General features: G+C 45.9%; 1 protein-coding gene and 1 long non-coding RNA gene across 2 annotated transcripts in view; one reads left to right on the top strand and one right to left on the bottom strand.

Moving 5' to 3' along the window:
* The window catches only part of LOC108445764 (potassium voltage-gated channel subfamily KQT member 1-like), a 289,498-nt gene that overhangs the window by 7,628 nt on the left and 273,598 nt on the right, over positions 1-8,272 (bottom strand). The gene's annotated exons all lie outside the window — the stretch shown is intronic.
* LOC108445766 overlaps positions 1-8,272 on the top strand; it is a 12,824-nt gene that overhangs the window by 1,033 nt on the left and 3,519 nt on the right. Inside the window, exon 2 of the long non-coding RNA XR_001860727.1 lies at positions 1,961-2,713. This is a non-coding gene — a long non-coding RNA (uncharacterized LOC108445766). The remainder of the gene's footprint in view (positions 1-1,960; positions 2,714-8,272) is intronic.

Here is an 8,272-nt window from a genome sequence, read left to right as displayed (position 1 = left end):
CGCGCCCCCCCCAGCCACAGAGACTGGGACTGGCTTGGGGAGATTTCTCTTGTGCAAGGTGTGGCTCTAGTGCAGCCTCTGAGCCCGCTCCAATGAAGTGCTTATGGATGTGTTAACTTGAAGCATGTGAAGAATCTTCCTGAGTCCACCAAATATTTAAGTGCTTTGCTGGAGTAGAGCCAGAATGGTCAACAGTTTGCAGGGTTATACCTTTAGGATAAGCTTTTGGAGTCTCCTAAATACTCATACACACATATGCCCAGAAATATATCTACACCACCATTTTTCAAGTCTCTGAGGAGCAATAATTGCCATCTATCATGATATCCTTCTTGAAAACACTTTGGCATTCATATTAGCAGAGAACTAGCAGGTCGTGTCTCTTAAACAACAGGAAGGCTTTGATGAACAGGATCCCATTAACTGTCTGGTTTTGGGATGAGTTGTAACAGATTTGGAATTGGCCTCAACTCTACAATGATGCTGTAGGAAAATAGCCATGTGGCCAGACACAGGGAAACACCTCACTGGGGGACATCAGCGTCCTGTAGCCAACTGCCAGCACTCCCTGGCCCAGCACTGAGCTGTGCACCCCTTGCTGGGCTCTGCTGAGGGTGCAAACAGCACAGAAGCACCAGCTCCAGACCAGGGGAGCTCTTGCCAGTAACTTCAAAGGTCTGGTAAACAGGTACATGAGTAGAACCTAGATAAGCTCCGTTGCCATGGCAGTTGTTCTGGCAGACCCAATTCTTCATGAACACCAAAAAAATATATGAACCACCAGACTGTCTTGTTTGACTTATTCTGTGTACCCCTTAGCAGATACCAGCTGTTTATTTTCATTCCATGAAACTTATCTAGATAATGCCACAATTTTCCAGGCCTCCCTTCCTTTATCCCAAACATCCCCACCCATCCTTAGGTCAGGTGTTACAACCTCTGTCGGCCTAGAGTATAGTAATCTTTATTTTAAGTATAGCTTCATTTATTTTGGTTTCCATGTACCTTTCCTGTTTCAATGGTAGCACAGAGGTCTATCCCTGTGCCCTGTGCTCCTGGGGTATTTCCTGCTGGTACCCTCTCGGTGAGCATTTTATTTTTGTATTTCCCATGCCACAGTTGCACTGATGAAGCTCCCCAGTAAGACCTGTGTCTGTGGTTGCTGTTTCTGGTGTAAGATGCTGTTTGCTTAACTGCTAAGCAACTATCACAAGTTGAGCCCTGGCTTTCTAAAGCAGGCCTGGTCAGCACACAGATCATGTGCTACTGCTTTGGGGAAGGTGTGATTTATTTTTTGAATATGAATCCTCTCTTCCTAAACAAATGAGGTTTGGCTGAAGATGTATCTGTGTGTATATTGCCACGGCAGCTTTGGATGAAGCTGGCCAACTTCAGGCATGTTTGCCAGAGAGTCCTTACAGATATAAAGTTCATACAGATTTCTGCAAGTTTGGCACTTGTGCAGAAGACAGACATCCAAATTAGAGTCTCTTTGAAGGAAAGGCAGAAGAGGAAGGTGAACTGTATTATTAGACCCTGGAGAATCCACACAGGATGCCCTGACCACAGGAAAAGCTTTATTCAGCTCTTGCCCCTTATTAGCCTCGGATAATCAACCACAAAATAGAGAGTCACAGGAAACCAGGCAGCATAATTTCTGCTGCTCCCAGAAGTACTTGTTTCTGGCTCAAGAAATTCAAGTGGTGCCACTCTTTGAGTGGACACTAGGGTAACTTCCTAGCTGCCATTCCACAGCAGCAGCACTTGGCCACTGGCTGAGCCGGACCCTTGTGAGAGCTTGTCCCATTCCAGCTCTTTGCACACGCACCTGTCTGTCTTTGTGTCTGCAGCCAGTGCTTTCTGACGTTTGGAATTTGTTCCCCCCAGTAGGTGAATGAGACTTTGCAGAACTCTCTGTCTCCTGAGTCACACACATAAATGGATATTTCTATTGTTGCAGGGCATTTTGTTCCTCACCCTCCTCCGGATCCTGCTCAGATCCTCCCTGTAATCTTGCCATCTCTCTCTGTGACATCGCTCCTCAGCCACACCCGGGATGACGCACTGCCATTTCTCAGCTCACTGCACTGTGTGGCTACAAGTCCTGCTGCAGAACCAGCGTGGAGACAAACAACAGGCAAAAATAGAGCCAGGCTGGCCTCAAAGGTGGATCTGCAGCCTCTGTGAGTCACGCTGCAATTTCACAATAAAGCCACCTTGGAACTTACGCTCCAAGATGCTGATTAATTTAATTTTTAAATCTCTAAACAATACTGGGCAGAGAGGAACAATAAGAAGGAAAAGCAGCACTGAGTATTCAGATGATACCAAAGGAGCACTGAGAAAGAAGTGACCTTATGCCTTTCACTAGATGGGTGCGATAACTCAGCATTTTAGATGGGTGTGATGAACTTGGTGTTTGCATCTCACCTAACCCTTGGAAGAGATGGGATCAAGCCTTCTATGCTCTGATTGCTTTGCCTTCACTTTGGCTTTTTTGAGCTCAGATAAATCCCCTCCATGAGAACAACATCTAACCACACCAGCCTCATGGCTAGATAGGGTTCACCAGTTCCTGCAAGAGAGAGGTCACTTTGGACTGATTCTTCTCAGCTGAGTTGCAAGAATAACTTGCTGATACTGAACCCAGTGGGAGAATTCCCTTAATCCAGCCCTGGCGACCTGACACAGATGATGGACTGTGTGTGCCAAGGTAACTTTCACACACTTTATCACAGGTGTTGATACACAACTACCCTCCATTCACACACACACACACACACACAAATCCTTACTTCAAATTATCCGCTCCCATCTTTACTTATAGGTTGGTGAGAAGGGCAAAGCGAGAGGGAGAGAGGGAGTGCTGTTATTGGGAGGAGTACAGGCATCATGGTGATGGAGATTTAGATAGAGAGACATGTAGGTACTAGAAGAGTTCCAGGCAGCTCTTGTAGGACTTGACCAGGAGCTCAGAAACCCAAAATCCAGTCTATACTCCAGCCCAGCCTTTGTGCATTGAGGACAAGTCACTTCCTGGATGAGCCTTACCAATATTAACCATGTGGATCACATAATCTGTCATTTCCTGTGTTTCTGACATGAAATCACTTGAAATTGGATAGGTTTCAGTCTTGGAACAAAACAGAAGACCCAGACCAACACAAAAGTAAGAGTAATCTAATATGGGGGCTGAAATGTTGGCTATAGGAAGGAAGGAAGTTGTGTTGGAAAAAGAAGATCAGTCCCTGTTGGCAGAGCACAGGAGAAGAGAACGTGGTGGTGGTACTTTGCCTTTCTTAGTGTTGGCTCTTTGAGGATTGACATGGACACAGTAGAACAAGGCTGGAAGTGTGGCCTGCTGCTCATCACAGGAAGAGAAAAGTGATCAGGAAGCAAAAGGATGATTGTCTGGAGATCAGAGAGTGTCACTGGGAGGCCACTGTCTGGGTCTCTATTTTCAGCTTACACCATTTTAGCCAAACCCTGTAGCCAGAGTAAGGGTTGGTCTGTGTGCAGATTTGTGCTGCTGTCAGAAAAGCCAAGCTCACAACATGTCCTGGGGATTGTGGAGCCTGTCCTGGGCCCTCATTCTGCTGTGCCCTGTTTCAGTGAAAGCAATGCAGAAAACTTGGGAGAAGCTCACTTGTGAGGGTCTTGGGAAGTGAGAGCTGGGCCTTTGCACCATGAGCTGTCGAACAGGTTAAATGAAAACTTGTGCCCTCATTCCTTCTCTGCTCAGCATGGGACGAGTCCCTGGGGTTGTCTTTACACAACACACTCATTGAAACTCCCATGGGCTCTGAAGGTGCCACAGGATTTTGCCCAACGCTCATGAGGCGATTGGAGGGAGAAGCTGCAGAAGCACAGTGTGCTGTTACGTGTTTAAACAGCCAGGATTACAAAACACCATTGTTTCCTCATTAAAACACAGAAACCCAAAGCAAGTGAAATATTATCAGGCAGTGCTGACTGAGGGTGTAGCAGTTCTTGATTCTGACTGACTCAAACATGCTCTGCTGAACTCTTTGGTTTTAGCCTGTCTGGCTTATCTGTCATTTGATGGATTTTACTGGCTTGACGGTGTAGTCCAGGCCTGATTAACAGCACTGCCACACATTTTTAATGAGTTCTTGAAAAAACCATGGCAAGTGGGTAGACTCTGGACTCCCTCATCCACATTTGGGGCCACAGTGACCTGGTGCTGAGGGTGTCCATCTGTGTTCAGTGACACCAAGCAACAGCATTTTATCCCAGATCAGCAAAACCCACAGGCATTGACGGTGCAGGAAAAACAACAACGCAGCAAGAAACGGTTCCTGACTTGATCTGGGATAGCTCAGCACCTGGAAGGGTCTGAGCAATGTGTGGGGTGTGACAACACAAACCAGTGCATGAACAGGCTGTAGCTGCAGTACCGTGTATGCAGGACAGCAGAAGAGGTTGCAGGGACAACGAATTTGGCTGGATGTGTCTTTTTCTCCTTCCCAAGCTAGAGAATTTATTATGTTCTGTAGCTAAAGAGATGTCCATGGGCATTTAAAACACTGACTGAGAACAGAAGACTGAGCAAAGCAAATTTCCCAAATGCAGAATCTCAACAGCAGCCATTTTCCATTTCTTTCGTGCTTGAAAAATAAGCGAGAATTTTGAAAAATCAGCAAGGCTACATCCCCAGGGGAGACTCAAATAATGCATTAATTAAAATGAAGAAAGGGAGGTGTCTTATTTGAACTCTGCTGAGCTGGATGGATTACCTATGAGAGCTGGCAGTGACAGGACAGCTGTGTGAAGAAGCCTGTGGCAGAAGCACCGGCGTCTTACACAAACAACAGGAGACAGGGCGGGAGATGCAAAGCCATAATTGCCAGATAGATTTCTTCCTCATGAGGCACTTGCTAAGTCAGCAGAAACCTGCCTCAATTTTCTGTTGCAAGGCACTGTGCTGTTAATTAAGGGGAAAAAAATATTCAGCTATGACTACTATCACTTTTACAGCTCTTTAGCCTTATCCTGCAGGGAATGCTGCCAGGGGAGATGAGTATATACCATATAATATATATAATATATATATATATATATATATATATAACTTTTCTCCTCCAAGTTTCTTTTTTTTCATATATCATTGCAGAGAAAAAGTACAGCAATAAAAAGGGACGTGTATTAACATGAACATGGAGGTGTACGAATATGAGAATGGCCTGGTGAGATTTCACTGTCCCAGCATTTAGTAGAACAGTTTAAACCAGTGCTGCAGTTTAATTAAGATTTTGGGTTACTGGGTTTCTTGAGGTTCTAGAGGTGGAACTGGGAAGCCATGGAGATCTTCACACAAATTTCTGCCACGAGGGAAAACATATATTTTTCAGGTCAGAAAGCTCAAATCCATTAATAAAAGAGGAATAAGCTAAAATTCATTAATAAAATAGTGAAAAAATTCATTTTAAAAAGTCATTAATAAAACAAAACTTGTGACTACTGAGAACCCCACAGATTTAATTGCTTACAATAAGTAGCTACATCTACTTATGATAGAATTGTAGAAAACTTTAGGGTGGGAAAAGACCTTCAAGATCATCGAGTCCAACCTTTGATTTACTTTTACTCACCATGAGCTGTGACTTTGATCTACTGGCTCAATATAATCTATATGTCGAAGCCATATTTAAAAATGCCTGGGTTATTTGCTGGAGCTGCCTCCAGTCTGGATCCCAGGGCCACGGATGCCTCCTCCTCCTCCATGCAGAAGTGACCATTTTACTGCTGGCAGATTACACAGGAGCAGAGGGCAAAAGCAAAAGCCCCAAGAAGAGGGTCTTATGCTGTGCTCCAGCTGAGGCACAGTGCACCCCACCAAAAAAAATGGGGCTCCTCACCCTTCTTCCCCTTACCTCTGCCACAGTCAGCTGAAATGTCCATGGTAAGGCACAAAACTGCTTTTTTTCTAGGAATTTGAGCTAAGGTTTTAATTACTGTTAATAAGGATGTGGATTTTATGTCCTGCAAAAAGATTAAGAAAAAATTCTCCAAGCCCCCAGACTGTGCCAAGCCTGGGTAAAAGCAAATAGTTTCTTTGCCATGCAATCTAATTTCTCCCCTTTATTGTTTGCTAATGATCTGCAGAAGAGAAAAATCACTGTGAAATACATGATCCCCTCCCCTTTCATTTTTAAAACACTGAAAAACCTCCATTCAAATCTTTGTTTGTTTTTGCTTATCATTCCTGAAAAATTCATCAAAATCAATACAATTTCTTGCAGCGCAGCAGATCCTGAAGTTTTGCCTGGGAAGGGACTTCCTGATGCAAGAGCTCCTGCCAGCTTTAATTCAGACACTTGAGACTTAGCACGTGCCAAAAGCACACGTCCTGTTGGGAGCCTCGGGAGCCAGCCTGGCTCACAGAGATCGTGGAGGAGTCTGGGAGACAGGAGGTTCTCTCCTTCCCAAGCTGCTGGATGTCCTGCTAGGAGCACCAGGCCACAGCACCCTTACGGGCAGGTCCAAGGTGTCCACATTTCCTCTCCCCTGGCCAGAGCTCTGCAGAGCCTGCTGCTCTTTATCGCAGGCACGGAGTGGAAGTGGCTTGATTTGTAATGCTTTTGTATGATGTATTTATGGACAACCAGCTCTTTGGAAAGCTCTCCTATACCCTGTTAGCTCCAGGTGGAGTCCCGTGTACATCTGCCCTGGGTCCAGGGCCTCTCCCAGTCTGGGGAAACCGTGACCTTCCCCTCCTCTCTGATTTTGTGGCCTGTCCCTGGTGCACAGTGTTGCCCAACTAACCAGCCTTGGGCTGTTTGGCTGCAGAGCCATCACTGCTGTTCTGGCGCTCGAGCCCTTCACCTCCATCCCCAGGTCTGGCAAGAGAGGCAGAGGGGAGCAGGACCCGTGTGCACAAGGGGGGGATAGTGAAGGCCTGCGCATCTGTGGTACCAGCCAAAATGCTGTGCTTTCCTCAGCCCTATGCAGCGTTTCCCAGGGCCTTCCCCAGGGACTCACAGGGATTACTCAGCTCACAGTGGTTTCAGTGCCATACCCTGGGTCAGAGCAGGATTTTGGACACAGCTCTATTTACCCACATCACTTGGGCATGGCCAGTGAATGTGGCAATCTGAAACACTGTTTTTGAAAGCCAGATGTGGTGCTCATGAGTGGATCTGCACTGGCAGCTGGGGAAGATTAAATCATCTTGTTAGCCACAGGGCAGCATGGTGTGGTACTTGGTATGTTAGGCAGAGCTGAGAGAGACTTTGGTAATGAAACCAAAAACTTTCCTGGCCCCCAAAGTCTGAAAAGGCTCAAGAACCTTTCAGTTCTTGAGCAGATTTATAATTTCAAGGAGGAACCTCTAAAAACACCCTGGTATGTGCACGATTTTGAGCCTGGACCCAGCCACACTTGGCACTTTGAGAGTTTTGCTTTGGGTTTTTTGCATACAAATCCAAAACACAATGTAGACTCAGCAGGGAGGAACCAATGCAAACCAAAACTGCTGAGTTTTGCACAGCTCTAATTATAATCTCTTCACAGTGCTGGTTTTATTTATTATTGTTTGTACTGTGGTAGCAGCGTGGGGCTCCAACCAGCTCTGGAGCTGCGCTGTGGTAAAGGCAGGAGAGGGAGGCAGCATCCCCAGCCTCAAGAGTGTATAATCTAAATAAACAAAAAAGATAAAGAATGAGGGAAAGACATAAGGCACGTAAGCAGAGTGATTGGGAGCAGTGTTGGCAAGACAATGCTTCTCTTTGCGTCTCTCTCACCCACACACAAAATCATGTTTATTTATCCTGTAAACCCTTCGGGGTCAGGGCTGCATTTTCCAAAATGTGTAGGGAGATGGGATGCAAGAAATGTGTGGAGAAATGGAGGTGCTGAAGGCAGCAGCAGGAGATCAGCAGCCCATGGGGCTGCCATGCCAGATTTTGGCAGCGAGGGTGGGAGCAGGAGGAAGGTGATGGGGAGGGAGGGACAGAGCAGGAGGCTGAGTGCCCTCCCTAGCTTGGGTCAGGTCAGAAAGCCCACTGTGACAACCTGGGACAAGTCACCAGACCACTCCATGCTGCAGATTCCTCTAGCCTTGAGCAGAGAAAAAATGGCATAATTCTTCCTTGGTGTAAACTGCTTTGAGATACTCAGGTGAAAGGTGCTAGAGGAATGCAAAGATTTATTTTTCATAAACCTCTTGACATATTCTTTTCAGTGCCAAGTCAAGGCCTGAAGCCAGGAATTTTGGAGAAACAGACTTCTCTCTAATTATATATATATATAT

This window comes from Corvus brachyrhynchos, unplaced genomic scaffold (assembly GCF_000691975.1).
Source record: "Corvus brachyrhynchos isolate BGI_N302 unplaced genomic scaffold, ASM69197v1 scaffold523, whole genome shotgun sequence".
In the NCBI taxonomy this organism is placed as follows: domain Eukaryota; kingdom Metazoa; phylum Chordata; class Aves; order Passeriformes; family Corvidae; genus Corvus; species Corvus brachyrhynchos.
The sequence above is the reverse complement of the archived record's forward strand: the minus strand, read 5'-3'. Positions and strand labels throughout refer to the sequence as shown.